At 44.7% G+C, this 19,695-nt stretch overlaps 1 long non-coding RNA gene across 1 annotated transcript; it reads left to right on the top strand.

Annotated features, from left to right (window-relative positions):
• The first annotated feature begins 680 nt into the window (after positions 1–680).
• On the top strand, positions 681–19,325 carry LOC126963788 (uncharacterized). The gene is made up of 7 exons (XR_007729210.1): positions 681–926; positions 5,463–5,589; positions 5,773–5,928; positions 6,749–10,136; positions 13,469–13,644; positions 14,647–14,727; positions 18,142–19,325. It is a non-coding gene; the product is annotated as an uncharacterized LOC126963788 (long non-coding RNA).
• Positions 19,326–19,695: the final 370 nt, after the last annotated feature.

The following is a 19,695-nucleotide window of genomic DNA, read 5'->3' as shown; positions in this document are numbered from 1 at the left end:
ATTGTGATGGATGCGAGCAGCAGGCTTCCGCAGAAGTAAATTGCGTTGCTGAGAAAACTTTCGCTTGAGTGCTGGTTTCACTTTGCGGCACCCAGCATTTATCTCCAGCAAAACCAAGCTGTGCTCTGACCACCTTGGGCAGCTGTCATCAGGACATCCTGAGGCTGTGTCATGCACAAGTATCCCCAACCTTGGCAAAATAAACTTGCTAAATACTCGTATCCCCAAATGCTCAGGGAGACTGATTTGAATAATCATAAAACCCCGAGGCTGCACTCCAGCCTGGGCGACAGAGCAAGACTCCGTTTCAGAAAAATAAAATAAAATAAAATAAAATAAAATAATAAAATACTCCGGTCTCCCGCACAGCCGACTCTTGCGTGAATTACTCTTTCTCTATTGCTATTTCTCCGTCTTGAGAAATTGGATCTGTCTAGGTAGCGGGCAAGGTGAACCCACTGGGCAGTTACAGAATTGTCATTACATTGCTTGCTATAACCTTGTATACAAGGTTAAATATGAATGTCCTCCTTGCATGGTCAGATCCCAGCGCAGGAAGGACGCACCCCCTACAAACTGCTAGGCCAAAACGGTCATTCTGGCCTCATCCAGCCTCACGTGAGATAGCAATCTCCTGTCACTCAGGGCCTGAGGGGGCGGGGCCTGAAGCCCCGTACAATCAGGCGCGCTGGGGTGGGGACCCTTCAATCAGGCGCGCCGCCGGAAAGGAGAGGGCGGCTTCCGGGCTCTGGCTGGCGGGCGCTTTGTCTCGCTTTCGCCACAGTAGGCTCTTCCTGTTAGTCTCCGCTGCTACTTCTTGACTCTGGGAGGCCCAGGTGGCTCTGCAGCAGCCTCTGCCACCCTGTGACCTGCGGGTATTGGGACATCCCTAGCTGACGCCAGGACACCCGGGAAGCAGAGGAATGGTGAGTGGACTGCGCCTGGCTTCCCGAAGTGGGGAAGAAGGCTACTTGAAACCTCCTGGAACCAGCCATCGGCTGCGGAACCTGCGGACCGAGTCGCCGGGCGCAGCCGGGCCTCAGTCCCCTTCTGTGCAGAGCCGGGCGGGGCGGGCAGCGGGACCCCTGCGTCCTGTCTGTACCTGTGGGCGCCACTTCCGCCGGCCGGAGCCCTCTCGGGAACCCCGCGCCTCCCCCACCCAGGTAGTGCGGTGACCACCAGAGGGTGATACGGGAGAGCCCCGACTTGGTGTGCGGGGTTCCAGCGTGGGAGGAGCTGTGGTTCATGGAGCTTCCAGTCCTACTTTCTCCCCCTGAAATTAACCTGAGGTTTTGTTAAAACGTTAAACGGTGTGTTTGAGCAAACAGCGAATCATAAACCGGGTACCGCAGTCATGGTTTGTGGTTTGGGGTCCACAGGAGGGGCGTAAATGAGAGGCTTTGATAAGGTTAATGAGGAAGCTAATGAGAGGCTAAATGAGAGGCTTTAATAAGGTTAATGAGCCGGGCGCGGTGGCTCAAGCCTGTAATCCCAGCACTTTGGGAGGCCGAGGCGGGCGGATCACGAGGTCAGGAGATCGAGACCATCCTGGCTAACACGGTGAAACCCCGTCTCTACTAAAAATACAAAAAAAACTAGCCGGGCGCGGTGGCGGGCGCCTGTAGTCCCAGCTACTCGGGAGGCTGAGGCAGGAGAATGGCGTAAACCCGGGAGGCGGAGCTTGCAGTGAGCTGAGATCCGGCCACTGCACTCCAGCCTGGGTGACAGAGCAAGACTCGGTCTCAAAAAAAAAAAAAAAAAAAAAAATAAGGTTAATGAGGAAGCAAACCATATATATATAATATATATTATATATTATACAATATATTGTATATAATATATAATATCTTATATTGTATATAATATATAATATCTTATATTGTATAGTATATATAACATATTATATATATTTTATATATATATATTTTTTTGAGACGGAGTCTTGCCCTGTCGTCAGGCTGGAGTGCAATGGTACAGTCTCAGCTCACTGCAACCTCTGACTCCCGGGTTCAAGCGATTCTTCTGCCTCAGCCTCCCAAGTAGCTGAGCTTACAGGCGCCCACCACCACGTCCAGCTAATTTTTGTATTTTTGGTAGAGACAGGGTTTTGCCATGTTGGCTAGGTTGATCTCGAACTCCTGACCTTAATTGATCGCCCGTCTCGGCCTCCTAAAGTGCTGGGATTACAGGCGTGAGCCACCTTGGCCAAAATGTTTCTGTTTCCAAACATTTTACATGAGAGGAAAGCAGGGAATAAATCATCTGACACTCTACTGTAAAAAAAAATCTTTGTGCCTCTCTTCATCTTTCCTAAGTGTACATATTACCAAAATGTCTTTAGGTTGAGGTCCCCTGGTGAAAACTTTACAGGATGTTGTGTCCTCAGCCACCCTCCTGTCTTTTTCCTAGTCCTGGTATTTTAGAACTGTCTGGGGATGACCCAGGATACCCACAGTGGCCATGTCTATTGGAGGGTCTAGTGAGTATCAGCCCCGGGGTCATCTCATCGCCAGGGACAGCCTGAGATAGGGGGTAGAGTCCCTCAGGGGAGCAGCTGGATGCTCTTGGCCTTAGAGGAATCTCCTGGTATAGTTTCATCTAAAATGGTGACCCCTTAGGGTCATTAAAATTTTAGGATATTAAAATTAATGGACAATACAATGTAATGTCATGAAAGTTAGGTCATTAAAACTGTTGCTCCAGCTGGAGTTTTTATTCCTCGGAGACACGTTGATGGTTTGCCAATGGGATGCTGATACTGAGAGGAAAAGGCAGAAATGATTTCTGCTCTCTAGATAGTCTCAGACTTGTGAAGAGAGAAAAACTGTCCCAAAGGACAAGGAAAACCCGCCCCAGAGAGGATGTGCAAGAACCTGAATATTAAAATGCACTTAAAGGCACACAGGAGGACAAAGAGCAGTGCCAGTGCCTCCTAGGAGGTCACTGAGTACTTTACTGAACAGGATGGGTGTCCCGAGGAAGAGGAATAGAATGGCCTGCCGTGACACTTAGAAAGGTCTGTGTTGGGGTCAGCACTGCCTCTCCCTGAGTTTGTTACCTTGAAAAGGCTTGTCCGCTTATTGGCCTTTCAGTTTTTCATTGACTGTAAGATACATTTTGTCAGTATAGCTTGAAAGGTAAAAATACTATTTCCAAAGAGGCAAGGTAAAAGGATGTATTTTATTTGCTAGAAATTCGTATTTATTTCTTCCCCAGAGTGAGTGTAGTAAGTTTTAAAGGTCTGTTCTTTTTAAGGGTAATTTCAAATGGAATTGTAGGACTTAGCTTTGTAAATGCTACTGGTGAAATAAAAGTGTGATAGATAAATTGATGATTTACAAAGATTCACCAAAATGTCAGTTCCCCTTTTGTAGCATGGTGAAGAATTTATGACACTGGACACATCTGTATCCTCTTATCTGGATATCTGAGGGTCTTTTTTGTTGTTTTTTGTGTTTTTGGAGACACTGTCTTGCTCTGTAGCCCGGCTGGAGTGCAGTGGCGCCATCTTTGCTTACTGCAACCTCCGCCTCCCGAGTTCAAATGATTCTCCTGTGTCAGCCTCCCGCGTAACTGGGATTATAGGCACCCACCACCACACCCAGCTAATTTTTGTATTTTTAGTAAACACGGGATTTTAGGCCTGGCAGGGTGGCTCATGCCTGTAATCCCAGCACTTTGGGAGGCCAAGGTGGGCGCATCACGAGGTCAGGAGTTCCAGACCAGCCTGGCCAACATGGTGAAACCCTGTCTCTACTAAAAATACAAAAAAATTAGCTGAGCATGGTGGCAGGCATCTGTAATCCCAGCTACTCGCGAGGTTGAGGCAAGAGAATTGCTTGAACCCAGGAGGTGGAGGTTGCAGTGAGCCAAGATCTTGCCACTGCACCCCAGCCCAAGCGACAATGCGAGACTCCGTCTCAAAAAACAAACAAACAAACAACAAAAAGACGGGGTTTTGCCATGTTGGCCAGGCTGGTCTCAACCTCCTGACCTCAGGTGATCGCCCGCCTCAGCCTCCCAAGGTGCTGGGATTACAGGCGTGAGCCACCACGCCCGGCCCACTCTATTTTCTTTTTATTCCCTAAATTTTAATATGTTTGAGTTTGTCTGTTCCTTTATCACTTTTTTCTTACATAAAAAAAATTCTGCCTAATCCTTCATAAAAAAAATCTTCCTGTGACTTCTGAAAGTGTTCTGGTTTTATCTTTCATATTTGACATATAATAAGTTGATTATGGATCATGGAATAGAGAAGGATGCAATGCATTTTCCCAAGTAGATGCCAGCCTGGTTTGCCTCATATTTTAAAGTGCATGTGATTTCTTTTTCTATTCTACAGTGCCTACTCTATCATTCCTCAACTTTCCATATAAATGCTGGGTCATTAAGACTTTTTTTTCCCTTGGTCTGCTTGCTCATCTCTGCTAATACTGTGCTGTCCTGAATATTTTCATTTGAAAATCTTACAAGTATGTTAGACAAGCCATCGCTCTTTTTTTAGACGACTAAAAATCATTAGACATTTGTCATTTTTACTATGTATGAAAAAGTAGTTTTTCTTGCCTTAAAAAACCTGATTTGGGAATTTATGTCATTTCATAGGAATAGCATCTGGAAGTGGTGACATTAATGTCATTTTAAAAAACATGTGTCATATTTCCTTTTATTCCTTTCTGCCTTGACACTGTGCAATAGAAATTGAAAAAATTGTTGTATTAGTATTGTTAAATATCAATTATTTGTTTTATTTACTACTCAATTAAATTTAATAAGCCTATTCTCTTTTGGTGTAATCACATGGAATGGGTTCAACTCCCCAGTTAACAAGTGACAGCACATGTACAATATTGTCTACCAGGGAAATTCACTGAACACTTACTTTCAGACTGTATTTTGGTGTCTGGTTCCCTAAGCACCACTGCAGTGACACAAAATAATAGACCTTCAGCAGAAAAAGTTTTGGCAAATATATTGTGTAAGCCATTTAGAGACAGTGAGTTGTTCTTATTACCTAGGTTGGTGGAATCCCTTTCAAAATGTAAGTTACTAACACAAACAAAGATTGAACTTTGGGACCAGGCATTTTTAAGAACAAGTAGTCTCAGGACTGATAATATTAACTCCCTTATGCACATCAGGTAGGACTTTATTATGACAGATACCAGAAATGTACAAAGTGAAGTTAAAAGGTAACTCCTAGCAGCACATCTTACTCCCTGGATTCTCTAATGAGATGGTTGTTTCTCCTTTGCTGTTGCCTTTTTGAATAGTTCAATTCTAGCATAAGTACTGCTGTGTGGGAGGGAGTATGTGTGAACAGAGTAAGAGTTGTGACAATCAAGTCATAGAATAAATGCTTGGAAATTTTAGAATCATGTAAACAGCTTATGAATTGAGTATAGATTCCCAGTGCTGTCAGTCTCACCCATCCTTCTATCCACATGTGTGGAATGTTCTAGGACTCCGTGGCTTTTGAGGATGTGGCTGTGAACTTTTCCCAGGAGGAATGGGCTTTGCTAGATTCTTCTCAGAAGAATCTCTACAGAGAAGTGATGCAGGAAACCTGCAGGAACCTGGCTTCTGTAGGTAAGAATGACAACACATTTCACTTAATTACAGAAGTATTTCCCTATCATCAGTGCTATTTGTGATTTGGAATGTGGCAAGGGAATGATTTGGTGAATAAATCAGGCATGGGCACGGTGTACAATGAACATGAAATCTAGTAATGTTTCTATAGTTTGTAATAATTCATGATAATTTTGTGAGTCTGCATTTTAGGAAACAAATGGAAAGACCAGAATATTGAAGATCACTTCGAAAAACCTGGGAAAGATATAAGATAATTTGCACTGAGAAGAGGAAATAAAGTCCTCTGAAGGAATCTTAGCATGTCATGAACTTAAAAACAAGCAGTCAAAACAAGTAAGGGTCACTTGAAGTTTCTTTCTTTTTAGAAAAATTTCACCCAAAATGTAACGTACTTCAGTGTAGCAGTCAGTGTTTGGAAAACAGTTTACTTGAAAATAGTACTACAAAAGTGTATATGAATGTTACTATTTTGGTCATGGCCATGCAGGTGGTAGCTGTGTTTTCAGTAGTAACCCATTTACTTTCAAATAATTCAGTCATGGAAAAAAAAAATGTGTTTTCCCTGGTATTGGTAGCAGTGTAAGTCCAAGACCTATTAATAAGTAGAAAGTTATTAAACCAATAATAATGTGCTTGTCTTTTTTTTATAGAAATCATATGGTACAGAGATTGTGTGAAAGCAAAGAAGGTAGTCAGTATGGATAAGTTGTCAGCCAAATTCCAAATCTTGATCTGAATGAGAACATTTCTACTGGATGAAAACAATGTGAATGCAGTATTTGTGGAAAAGTCTTTGTGCGTCATTCCCTCCTTAATAGGCCTTAATAGGCACATCCTGGTTCACTCAGGATACAAACCATATGGAGAGAAGCAATATAAATGTGTACAGTCCAGGTGTTAGAAGACACATGATAATGCACCGTGGAAATCCAGTTATAAATGTACAATATGTAGGAAAGCTTTTTATTTTCTCAATTCAGTTGAAAGACATCAGAGAACTCACACAGGAGAAAAACCCTATAAATGTAAACAATGTGGTGAAGCTTTCACTGTTTCCAGTTCTTGTCTAATACATGAACGAACTCACACTGGAGAGAAACCCTACGAATGTAAGGAATGTGGGAAAACATTCAGATTTTCTTGTTCTTTTAAGATGCGTGAAAGGACTCACTGGAGAAAGACCCTATAAATGTACCATATGTGATGAAGCCTTCAGCTGTTCCACTTCCCTTCATGACCATGGAAGCGTTCACACTGGAGAGAAACCCTATGAATGTAAACAGTGTGACCAAGCCTTCAGTCGCCTCAGTTCCCTTCACCTCCACGAACGAATTCATACTGGAGAAAAACCCTACGAATGTAAGAGATGCGGTAAAGCCTACACTTGTTCCAGTCACCTTACTCGCCATGAAAGAAGTCATGATATAGAGGCTGGGTGTAGTGACTCAGCCTATAATCCCAGCACTTTGGGAGGCCAAGGTGTGTGTGTATTGAGCCCAGGAGTTCATAACCAGCCTGGATTAAAACAATGTGAAACAACCTGGGCAACATGGTGAAACCCTGTCTCTACAAAAAATAAAATAATGCCGAGTGCGGTGGCTCATGCCAGCTACTCGGGAGGCTGAGGCAGGAGAATGGCAGGAACCCGGGAGGCGGAGCTTGCAGTGAGCCGAGATTGCACCACTGCACTCCAGCCTGGGCGACAGAGCGAGACTCCGTCTCAAAAAAAAAAAAATAATAATAATTAGCTGGGCGTGGTGGCACATTTCAGTTGTCTTAGTTCTTTTTCAAGGACATAAAAAGCCACGGGGGGTTGGGGGGAAGCCCTGTGCATGCGGATCACAAGGTCAGGAGATCGAGACCATCCTGGCCAACATGGTGAAACCTTGTCTCTACTAAAAGTACATAGATTAGCTGGGTGTGGTAGCATATGCTTGTAATCCCAGCTACTCAGGAGGCTGAGGCAGGAGAATCACTTGAACCCAGGAGGCGGAAGTTGCAGTGAGCCGAGATTGTGCCACTGCATTCCAGCCTGGCGACAGAGTGAGACTCCATCTCAAAAATAAATAAGTAAATAAATAAAGCCCCTTGAATGTAAGAAATGTGGTAAAACATTTACTCTTTCCCATTCCCTCATAAACACGAAAGAGCTCACACTGCAGAGAAACCTTAAGAATGTAGGAAATGTGGTCAAGCCTTCAGATTTTCCTGTTTTTGAAGATTTGGGAGGACTCAGAGTGGAGAAAAGCCTTTTGAATCTAAATTTGTGGTAAGGCCTTCAGTTGTGTTAGTCCCATTTGAAGACATCAGCTCATTCCTGAGAAAAACCCTATGAATGTCCAGAACATGGGAATGCTTCATTTCTCTCATACCCACTCAAGGACATATGAAAATGCACACTGTAGCTGGCTGGACCTTGTAAATACAAGAACGTACACAGGATTAAAACTCTTAATAGTTTAGAAACTGCAAGAATACTTTCAGTTTTAACATTTACTTGAAGTCATGTGAAAACTCCCACTGGAAAGAAGTTCTATAAATGAAGCTTTTCTAATTTGGAAAGCCTGATGTGAATTGATTATCGTGCAGTGCTTGAAAAAAATGTATGAAATGTTACACAAGTTGCAAGTATATTGTTTTTATCAGTGGCTCATTCTTAAAGAGTCTTGAGTATGCATTTCACCTTGTTTTGCAGGGAAACCTTGAGGTGAGAGTTCTGTAAATGCCCTTCAGGCAGTAGTACTTGAATTTCATAGATAATGATATTTTCTTAAGTTTTTGGTAGAATTGTTGTCTATTCATTTGATAATGTGCTGGATTCATGGTTGAACTTTGATGTTTTTCTAATACGTACAAAAAAATACAAAAATTAGCTGAGGGTGGTGGTGCACGCCTGTGGTCCCAGCTACCTGGGAGGCTGAGGCAGGAGGGTCACTTGAGTTTGGGAGGTTGAGGCTGCAGTGAACCAGGATCACACCACTGTACTCCAGCCTGGGCGATAGAGGGAGACCTTGTCTCAAAACAAACGAGAAGCTGGAAGAAAATGAATATTGCAAAGCACTTACATAGATCTGAGGCCTTTTACACGCAAGGTTATTTGTGAGGATTATGAGATATCATAAAGGCAGGTAGGGTTAGCTCCATTTTACAGATGGAGAAGCTGAGGCTTAGAGGTGAAAACTTGCCCTGCAATACAGGATTCAGACCCCAGTAAGCCTACCTGAAAAGCCCTTCCCAGCATATTATGTTGTCCGTAGAGGGAAAAGATGAGCAAAGAATGGGGACTTTTCAAGAATTCATGTAGAATGTCAATGATCGAGTCATGTGTGGGTATCTTGAGTCTGGCAGTATAAATGACTAGTTGTGCAGAAGCAAAATACCACATTTCCTGCTCCAGCAGAACTGCAGGATTCTCCAACCACAAGCATGACTCATGGTTGGAGTGCACACTCTGGATAATATAGATTTCAAATTCCAGCGTATGATGAAGATATGAGAAATGTAGTTATTTACTTATTTATTGAGGCAGGGTCTCGCTCTGCTACCCAGGCTGGGATGCAGTGGCATGATCACACCTCACTGCAACCTCCACCTCCCGGGTTCAAGTGATCCTCCTGCCTCAGCCTCCCTAGTAACTGGATTACAGGAGCCCACCACCACGCCCAGCTGATTTTTGTATTTTTAGTAGAGGTGAGGTTTCACCATGTTGGCCAGGCTGGTCTTGAACTCCCGACCTCAGGTGATCCACCCATCTTGGCCTCCCAAAGTGCTGGGATGACAGGTGTGAGCCACCGTGCCCGGCCAGATAAGGGAAATTTATACAGGAGGTTATAAAGCCTTATCGATGTTCCAACTTATTTTCTGGGTTTCATGTTCTGAGAACAGTTACCAACCATCTCAAATTCTGGGGTCATCAAGCTCCACAGTTTTGTTGCTGCTTGCTTCCAGACTTTTTTTTTTTTTTTTTTTTTTGAGACGGAGTCTCACTCTGTCACTCAAGCTCGAGTACAGTGGTGCGACCTCGGCTCACTGCAAGCTCTGCCTCCTGGGTTCACGCCATTCTCCTGCCTCAGCCTCCCCAGCAGCTGGGACTACAGGCACCCGCCACCACGCCTGGCTAATTTTTTTTTCTGAGAGAGTGTCTCACTCACTTTGTCTCCCAGGCTGGAGTGCAGTGGCGTGATCTTGGCTCAGTGAAACCTCCACCTCCCAGGTTCAAGTGATTCTCCTGCCTCAGCTTCCTGATTAGCTGGGACTACAGGCTTGCACCACCATGCCCAGCTAATTTTTGTATTTTTGGTAGAAACGGGATTTCACCATGTTAGCCAGACTGGTCTCGAACTCCTGATGTCAAGTGATGTGCCTGTTTCCGTCTCCCCAAGTGCTGAGATTACAGGTGTGAGCCACTGCGCCCGGCCTCTTCAAGGAGACTTTGAAGCCTCTGGAGAGGCACCTGCAGGTCCCAGTTTGGACATGAGCATCTCCAGCCCAGAGAGGGTCTCAGTAAAGAAACCCCGCTGAGGATGGGCCAGCACCCCCAGGTGATGCAACTCCGTGGGTTTCTCCTGGGCATCACTACCTATCGGGAGAACCCGCTCCCAGTGTTTAACGTGGGTTCTTCTCTATTTCCCAAGTGTCTTGGCTGGGTTGAGAAATAAAGGGAAAGAGCACAAGAGAGATAAATGTAAGGCTGGGTGTCCGGGGGAGACATCACATGTCGGCAGGATCCGTGATGCTCCCCGAGCGGTAAAACCAGCAAGTTTTTATTAGCGATTTTCAAAAGAGGGGGGAGTGCACGAATAGGGTGTGGGTCACAGAGATCACATACTTCACAAGGTAATAAAATACCACAAAGCAAGTGGAGGCAGGGTGAGATCACAGGACCACGGGATGAGGTGAAATTAAAATTGCTAATGAAGTTTGGGGCACGCATTGTCACTGATAACATCTTATCAGGAAACAGGGTTTGAGAGCAGATAACCTGTCTGACCAAAATTTATTAGGTGGGAATTTTTGTCCACCTGATAAGCCTGGGAGCACTGTAGAAGACCGGGGCTTATTTCATCCCATCGTCTTCGGCTTTGACGGGTAGCCTTAAAAAGGTAGCCTTAAAAAGGGGCCGTCTATAAGCCTACCTTCAGGGCGCATTCTCTTTCTCAGGGATGTTCCTTGCTGAGAAAAAGAATTCAGCGATATTTCTCCTATTTGCTTATGAAAGAGGAGGAATATAGCTCTGTTCCGTCTGGCTCACTGACGGCCAGTTCAAAGTTACCACTCTTGTTCCCTGAACATCGCTGTCATCCTGTTCTTTTTTTAAGATGCCCAGATTTCATATTGCTCAAACACACATGCTCTACAAACAATTTGTGCAGTTCATACAATCACAGGGTCCTGAGGCGACATTCATCCTCCTCAGCTTACAAAGAAGATTTCGGGATTAAGAGATTGAAGTAAAGACAGGCATAGGAAATCACAAGGATATTCATTGGGGAAGTGATAAGTGTCCATGAAATCTTCACAATTTATGTTCAGAGATTACAGTAAAGACAGGCATAAGAAATTATAAAAGTATTAATTCGGGGAACTAATAAATGTCCATGAAATCTTCACAATTTATGTTCTCCTGCCGCGGCTTCAGCCGGTCCCTCCGTTCAGGGTCCGTGACTTCCCGCAACACATCCCCTTTTCCCCTTTCAGACTCCTCCCCTTTCAGACTCCTCCGGGTTGTCTGGCGTGGGAGCTGATGATGTAAGGCATTTTTCATTGCAATGAGATCTTAGGGCTCTGTAGGACTTTGACGAAGAGTCAGGCCTGTGAGTGCTGTCAGACACTGGCCTGGAAGGTCTGGGGTCTCCCTGGTGTGCAGAAGGCAGGTCTTCACCAAGTGATGACGCTTCACAGCCTGGGAAGGGCGTGTCTATCATTGCGCTTTTAATTTGCACTTGCCTAATTGTAAATTACATACTATCACACTAGTCTTTAAGCAAAAAAAGAAAAAAAAGAAATACAAATTACAGTCACACACTGCATAACGGCGTTTTGGTCAAAGATGAACTGCATATACAATAGTGCATTATAAAATTATAATGCAGTTTTTTTTCTTTCTGAGATTGAGTCTCACTCTGTCACCTGAGCTGGAGTGCAGTGGTACGATCTCAGCTCACTGCAACCTCTGCCTCCTGGGTTCAAGTGGTTCTCCTGCCTCAGCCTCCCAAGTAGCTGGGATTACAGACATGCGCTACCACACCCAGCTAATTTTTTATTTTAGTACAGACAGGGTTTCATCATGTTGGCCAGGTTTGTCTCAAACTCCTGACCTCAGGTGATCCACCAGCCTCGACCTCCCAAAGTCCTGGGGTTACAGGTGTAAGCCACCTTGCCCAGCCCATTTTAATCTTTTATATCACATTTTTACTGTCCCTTTTCTATATTTAGAGATGTTTAGAGACACAAATACTTACCATTGTGTTACAGTTGCCTGCAATATTCGGTACAAGCGCGTGCTGTACAGGCCTGTAGCCTGGGAGCAATGGTCCATACCACGTAGCCTAGGCATGGAATAGGCCAGACCACCTAGGTTTGTGTAAATACACTCTGTGATGTTTGTGCAATGATGAAATTGCCTAAGGATGCGTTTCTCAGGATGTGTCCTCTTCGTTAGGTGATGAATGACTGCACTAATGAGGTTGAGCATCTTTTCAAATATTTACTGGCCATTGGATATCTTTTGTCAAGTACCTATTCAAGTTTCTCAATCACTTTTCTATTGAACTATTTATCTTCTTCTTAATAATTATAGGAGTTCTTCATGTTTGCTGGAAATGGGCCTTTTGTTGATCAAGGGACTGTTCAGTAACGAGAGTGAAGGAGGAGGGTGGAGAGTGGTGGGGGGCCTCTCATCAAGCCATGGAAACCACAGAAAAAGCCCTTGGTCTTAGCCTGAGACCCACGGTGCCCTGGAGGAGGGTTTCTTACCACCTGACTATTCTGTTCTCTTCAAGACTGACAGCATCCGTGTCATTTGGGAGTTCGGTTAAAAATACAGAATTCCGGCTGGACGCGGTGGCTCATGCCTGTAATCCCAACAGTTTGGGAGGCCAAGGCAGGTGGATCATTTGAGGTTAAGAGTTCGAGGCCAACCTGAGCAACATAGTGAAATCCCATCTCTACTGAAAATACAAAAAAATTAGTTGGGCATGGTGGCACGCAGTTGTAGTCCTAGCTACTTGGGAGGCTGAGGCAGGAGAATTGCTTGAACCCAGGAGACAGAGGTAGCAGTGAGCCAAGATCGCACCACTGGACTCCAGCCTGGGAGACAGAACAAGACTCCATCTCAAAAAGAAAAAAAAAAGAAATCGAGACCAGCCTGGCCAACATGGTGAAACCCTGTCTCTACTAAAAATACAAAAATTAGCTGGGAGTGGTGGCATGCACCTGTAGTCCCAGCTACTTGGGAGGCTGAGGCAGGAGAATCGCTTGAACCTGAGACGTGGAGGTTGCAGTGAGCCGAGATTGCAACACTGCACTCCAGCCTGGGCAGCAAGAGTGAAACTCCGTCTCAAAAAAAAAAAAAAAGACAGAATTCCAGGCCCTGTCCTGTCCAAGACCTCCTGAAACACAATCAGCAATTTGATAAGGTCTCCAGGGAATCATTTACACGGTGGTCTGGGCAGTGCTGGTTTGTCAAGAACCTTCAGGGTCACATCTGTGCTCTTCACAAACATTGCTTGGATTAAAAAGGGCAGAAGGGGCAGAGCTGTCCATGGTCATGGTTCTGTTCCAAGGTAAATATACGCTTTCCTCTGTGCTGATTTTTTCTGATGAGAAGACCAGAATATTTATGCAACTCCCTTGAGTGGTTATATATTTATAGGGGCAGGCAGTGGTCAACAGTGGCCCGAACCCTTGGACTCCTTGCTCAAAGCTGCCTCAGCTCATCTGCCTGAAATTCCAGTTACTGTCACGTGCAGACCCATACAGGAACAAAATGTGGATCTCTCGAGGTAGCTACCCTGCGCCTACAGACTGTGACAACAGGGGGTGACCCAGGTAAGTACTTCAACCGAATGAACTTTAATTTCCTTGGCTACACAATGCGAGTAACAAATGTGCTTACCTTCAATGTTATTTTGAGTGGTACATGAGAAAATGGATGTCAAGTCTTTTTTGTTAAATGATATGTCAGTCAAAAGATTAGTGTGGATGGTGGTTACCACGGGTGGTGGACTTGAAATGACCTGTGTTCACTTCCTTTTGCTTATCAAAGTGTTGACATTTGTTATCAAGAACATGCAAAACATGTGTATGCAGGTTTCAAATAAAAAGCTAAAAAGATATCATCTTTATCAGTATCTAGATTCTAAAAAACAAAACTAAGATAGTATTATGAATCAAAATGTCTTTTCTTCTATGCTCTGAAGAACTACTAGCATGTCAAAAAAATTATACTAAGGTATAAAACACACAAAATTTTCACACACACACACTTCTGAGAGTTTCTATTTTCACGGCTATTGTAGGCGCCAGTCTGTTGTTTCTGTGCTGAATGTTCTGGAAAGTCTGACACCAACATGCTTCATTGCTCAAGAAATTCCTTTGTTGTATCTGAAATCTAGTAACTTCATTACATTTTGCCTGCTGCCACCATTCAGCAACCATTTTTCCTGGGACCTACTGTGCTCTCTTATATCTAGAAATATTTCTTGAATTTTATCTTTAAATATTTGTTCTGTTCACATTTTCCAGTTTTCTTCTTTGAGGATTCCAAGGACCTTATGTTGGCATTAGCAAAATTCCTACCTTTTCCATATGTTTTTGTTAAACTTTTTCTCAGTACTTTATTTTAACTTCATCCCTGTCTTCTATGTCTTTTTCTTAATAGTGTCTATTTTCTCTTGTATAAAATCCAATGAGCATTGATTTTTTGTAATGAGTTTATTTTTCTGTTCTCTTCTTTCCTAAGCTCCACCAGCTTCCATTTACTTTCCTCCTGTTACCTTGCCATGTTTCCTCTGAGCCCTCACGTCTCTGTTTTGTGCTCTTACATTGTAGGGGAAATTGCTTCACCAACTTTAATAAAATTCATTATAGAAGAATGATAGTTTCCATCAGCTTGCTGGCAGCACATTTCTGGTGAGTGTTCTTTATCTGCCCTTTGTTTTTGCTGTTGTTGCTGTCTGTCTTTAGGTCTGTTTTTTTTTTGTTTTTTTTTTTTGAGACAGGGTCTTGCTCTGTTGCCCAGGCTGGAGTGCAGTGCTGTAATTACGGCTCACTGCAGCCTCAATCTCCCAGGCTCAAACAATCCTCCTACTTCAATCTCCCAAGTAGCTGGGCTACAGGTGTGCACCACTACACCTGGCTAATTTTTTTCTTTTTTATTCTTTTTTTTTTTTTTTTTTTTAATAGAGACAGGATCTCACTTTGTTGCCCAGGTTGGTCTTGAACTTCTGGGCTCAAGCGATCCTCCCGCTTTGGCCTCTTGAAGTGTTAGCATCACAGGTGTGAGCCACCTCACCCAATCCCTTTTTGTCTATATACTTAAATGCCTATAAATGTGTGTGTGTGTGTGTATGTATATATATATATTCATTTTAATTATAGTGAAATATATATAACCTAAAGTTTTCTATTTCAAGCATTGTTAAGTGTACAGGTCAGTGGCATTAGGTGCACTCACATTGTTGTGCAGCCATGGCCACCACCATCCACAGAACTCTTGCAAAACTGAAACTTTGCCCCAAGTAAACATAACTCCTCATTCCCCTCCCCCAGCCCCTGGCAACCACCACTCCTCTCCCTAGCTTCATGAATTTGACTACCCTGAGAATCCCATATGAGGGGAATCCTACAGCATGTGTCCTTTTGTGAGTGGCTTATTTCACCTAGCAGAATGTCTTTAAGGTTCATCCATGCTGTAGCATAGGTCAGAACTTCCTTCTGGCCAGGCACTGTGGCTCAGGCCTGTAATCCCAACACTTTGGGAGGCCAAGGTGGGTGGATAACCTGAGGTCAGAAGTTCAAGTCCAGACTGGCCAACATGGTGAAACCCCGTCTCTACTAAAAATAAAAAGATATTAGCCGGGCATGGTGGCACATGCCTGTAATCTCAGCTACTCGAGAGGCTGAGGCAGGAGAATCGCTTGAAGCCGGGTGGGGGAGGTTGCAGTGAGCCGAGATTGTGCCATTGCACTCCAGCCTGGGCAACAATAGTGGAACTCTGTCTCAAACAACAACAGGCCGGGCGTGGTGGCTCACGCCTGTAATCCCAGCACTTTGGGAGGCCGAGTCGGTTGGATCATGAGGTCATGAGATTGAGACCATCCCGGCTAACACGGTGAAATCCCGTATCTACTAAAAATACAAAAAATTAGCCGAGCGTGGTGGCAGGTGCCTGTAGTCCCAGCTACTCGGGAGGCTGAGGCAGGAGAATGCTGTGAACCGGGGAGGTGGAGCTTGTAGTGAGCCGAGACCACGCCACTGCACTCCAGCCTGGGCGACAGGCCGAGACTCCGTCTCAAAAAAAAAAAAAAAAAAAAAAAAAAAAAGATGTCCTTCTTTCTTGAGGAGGAATAATAGTTCATGGTGTATATGTATCATCTTTTGTTCATCCATTCATCCATCAATGGACAGTTGACTTGTTTCCACATTTTGGCTATTGTGAATAATTCTTCTATAACCATTGGTATACAAATATCTCTTTGAGACCCTGCTTTCAATTCTTTTGGGTATATATATATGGAGAAGTGGAATTGCTGGATCATATGTTAGTTTTATTTTTAATTTTTTGAGGAACCACACTGTTGGTTCACACAGGGTGAAAAACGTGTTGTTTTTTATGGACCAGCTATCTTACACAGCAGCTGCATTATTTTCCACTCCAACCGGCAATTCACAAGCATTCCAACTTCTCCACAATATATATCTCACCATGTTTTTTTCTTTCTTTCCCTCCCTCCCTCCCTCCCTCCCTCCCTCCTTCCCTTCTTTCCTTCCTTCCCTCCCTCACGGAGTTTTGCTCTTGTCGCCCAGGCTGGAGTGCAGTGGTGTGATCTCAGCTCACTGCAACCTCTGCCTCCCAGGTTCAAGTGATTCCCCTGCCTCAGCCTCCCAAGTAGCTGGGTTTACAGGCGTCACCACCACACCTGGTTAATTTTTGTATTTTAGTAGAGACGGGGTTTGGCCATGTTGGCCAGGCTGGTCTTGAACTCCTGAACTCAGGTGATCTACCCACCTCAGCCTCCCAAAGTGCTGGGATTACAGGCGTGAGCCACCACACCCGGCTCATTTTTATTTTTTGGTAAGAGTCATCCGCATAAGCGTGAAGTGGTATCTCATGTGGTTTTCAAAATAATTATTATTTTTTAATTTTTTGTGGAGACAGAGTATTGCCGTTGTTGCCCAGCTTGGTCTTGAACTCCTAGCCTCAAGCGATCCTCCCACCTTAGCCTCCCAACATACTGGGATTACAGGCATAAGCCACCGTGCCTAACCTCATTGTGGTTTTGATTCGCATTTTCCTAATGATTAGAGACGCTGGGCATCTTTTCACATGCTCATTGGCACGTATTGGGAGAAATACCTATTCACGTCCTTTGTCCATTTTAAAAATTGAGGTTTTTTTGTTATTAATATTTTTTTTGTGTAGACCTTGTGTTGATGGCTTTTCTTCTTTTCATGGGCCAGTTACTTAGGGAAAATTAAACAGAAAAATGCCAGGACTGTGTTCTAGGATAGCAGAACTGTTCTTTATGACCTACGCCTTCCACCTGAATTTCTAGTATATATTTCTCCCCAGCAATGGAATTGGCAGTTTTCAGATTGTTCACAATGTGAGGTGTTTTCCCCTCTCTGCCTCAAAAACAAACTGCTTCCTACAAATATGGCTTGTCTCACTGTGTTTCCTCATTTAGTCATATCTTCACTGCTTTGTGAAACCAATCCGGATTCACTGCCAACCTGTACACCTTAGTCTTACTATTTTGAACACAGAGTTTTATTGTTGCACTTTGGGGATACCCCTCACCTGAAATTTGCATTTATCAACATCCTCTCTCCTCTTCCTCCCAAAGCCCTGCTCATTCCCATTGCTTTCGGCATCCTTTTAATCTAGTTTATCTATTTCCCCTAGTCTCTAATAGATGGTATCTGTTTCATTTTCCTTGCTGCTTATGGGTAATTTTTGAAAGAAGAGAAATTGAGAATGTGATCCATTCATGTTCAAACCAGAAGTCTTTGCAAGCACTTCTGAGAGTTACTGTATTATGATGGAGACAGTGAGAGGCTTGACAGCAAAAGAAACAGATGCTGGGGTCCCTCCCTACACCCTCTCTCTGGGGCAGCTTCCTCTGAGTTATTCCTCGACCCCTCCACCTACCATTGGTGTTTCCCAGCTCCAGCCTCAGTGCTCTTCTCCTCTTCAAGCTCTCCATCCTCCGTGGATTTTATGTTTACAAATTCCCATCTTGGAGTCACCAGGCCTCAGCTCCATATGGCGCCCAGCCACTCATTGCCTCTCTGAATGACTGTGGGGTTGGTTTTCTTCTTTAGGAGGGGAAGCTGCATCTCTTCTGGCCCAGGATCCATTGTCACCTGCAGAGAGAGAAGCGCCAAGGGATCCTCAGAGACACCATGACGGCAGCGCCAACCAAAATCCACCCAGGTAATCCTCCCCTGTTCAGTAAGTTCTCTTGACCCCAGCTCACTGTCCCCACCTACGATGGGAGATGCTAGAGATTATGAAGTGACTTGAGGTACTGAATGTGGCTGTTCCCGGGTCCGAAAGTGAAGGTGAGGAACTAAAGTCCCTTTCCTGCCCTATTTCCCAAGAGATTCTGCTCACGCTCCTCCTACAATTAGAGACCTGTCATCCTGGTTTCCTTAGCTATGGTGACTATACTTCACGGACCTCAGGTGCGGATACATACTCAAGTCAGAATACAACATCTGTGTTGGCCGTACTGGCCAAGCCTGTAATCCCAGCACTTTGGGAGGCTGAGGCAGGTGGATCACTTGAGGTCAGGAGTTTAAGACCAGCCCGGCCAACATGGTAAAACCCCATCTCTACTAAAGATACAAAAATTAGCCAGGCATGGTGGTGCACACCTGTAATCCCAGCTACTCGGAAAGCTGAGGCAGGAGAATCGCTTGAACCTGGGAGGCGGAGGTTGCAGTGAACTGAGACCACGCCACTGCATTCCAGCCTGGGTGACAGAGCAAGATTCTGTCTCAAAAAAAAAAAAAAAAAAAAAAATCTGTGTTATCCCTCCTGCGCCTGCAACTCTTTTTTTTTTTTTTTGAGACAAAGTCTGGCTCTGTCGCCCAGGCTGGAGTGCAGTGGCGCGATCTCGGCACACTGCAACCTCCGCCTGCTAGGTTCACACCATTCTCCTGCCTCAGCCTCCCGAGTAGCTGGGACTACAGGCGCCCACCACCACGCCCGGCTAATTTTTTGTATTTTTAGTAGAAACGGCGTTTCACTGTGTTTGCCAGGATGGTCTCGATCTCCTGACCTTGTGATCCGCCCACCTCGGCCTCCCAAAGTGCTGGGATTACAGGCATGAGCCACCACGCCCGGCCACGCCTGCAACTCTTAATGGGTTCAGTTTTGTGGTCAGTCCAGGCACTGTTATCTGATTGTGTGGTCGAGAATTCCAGATTTGTTTCTGGCCCAGCCATGCCTTCTCACTACACGGCCCCCGAGGGACACGTTAGCATGAGGGACAATGGCAAACAGTAGCAGCAGAAAAGGACAATGCCTCATTTTACCTTCTGGCATGGGGCCGACTCTCCAGAGCGGAGCTCTCTGGCAGAATGGACTGAACTGCATGGCTTAGGTCTATACGAGCCTCTCCCTCTCTCTAAAACCAGACTCCAAGTTCAGGACCACTCTGTCCTCCAGCGATGAGTGCAGGGTGCCTGGCTGAGAAGAGGTGAGAAAGCAAGATAAATGAACTCAAACTCCATGTTAAGAGAGGAGGCAGGAGCGAGGAGCGGGCTCCTTGCATCTGTGTGTGATCGCTGAGCACAGTGGCCACAGCGTCCACTAAAGGTGACCCCCTGGGACACGTGTCTTATAATGAAAACCACTCAGAAGAGTCTAAC

Source organism: Macaca thibetana, chromosome 10 (genome assembly GCF_024542745.1).
Source record: "Macaca thibetana thibetana isolate TM-01 chromosome 10, ASM2454274v1, whole genome shotgun sequence".
In the NCBI taxonomy this organism is placed as follows: domain Eukaryota; kingdom Metazoa; phylum Chordata; class Mammalia; order Primates; family Cercopithecidae; genus Macaca; species Macaca thibetana.
This window is presented reverse-complemented; position numbering and strand designations above follow the sequence as displayed.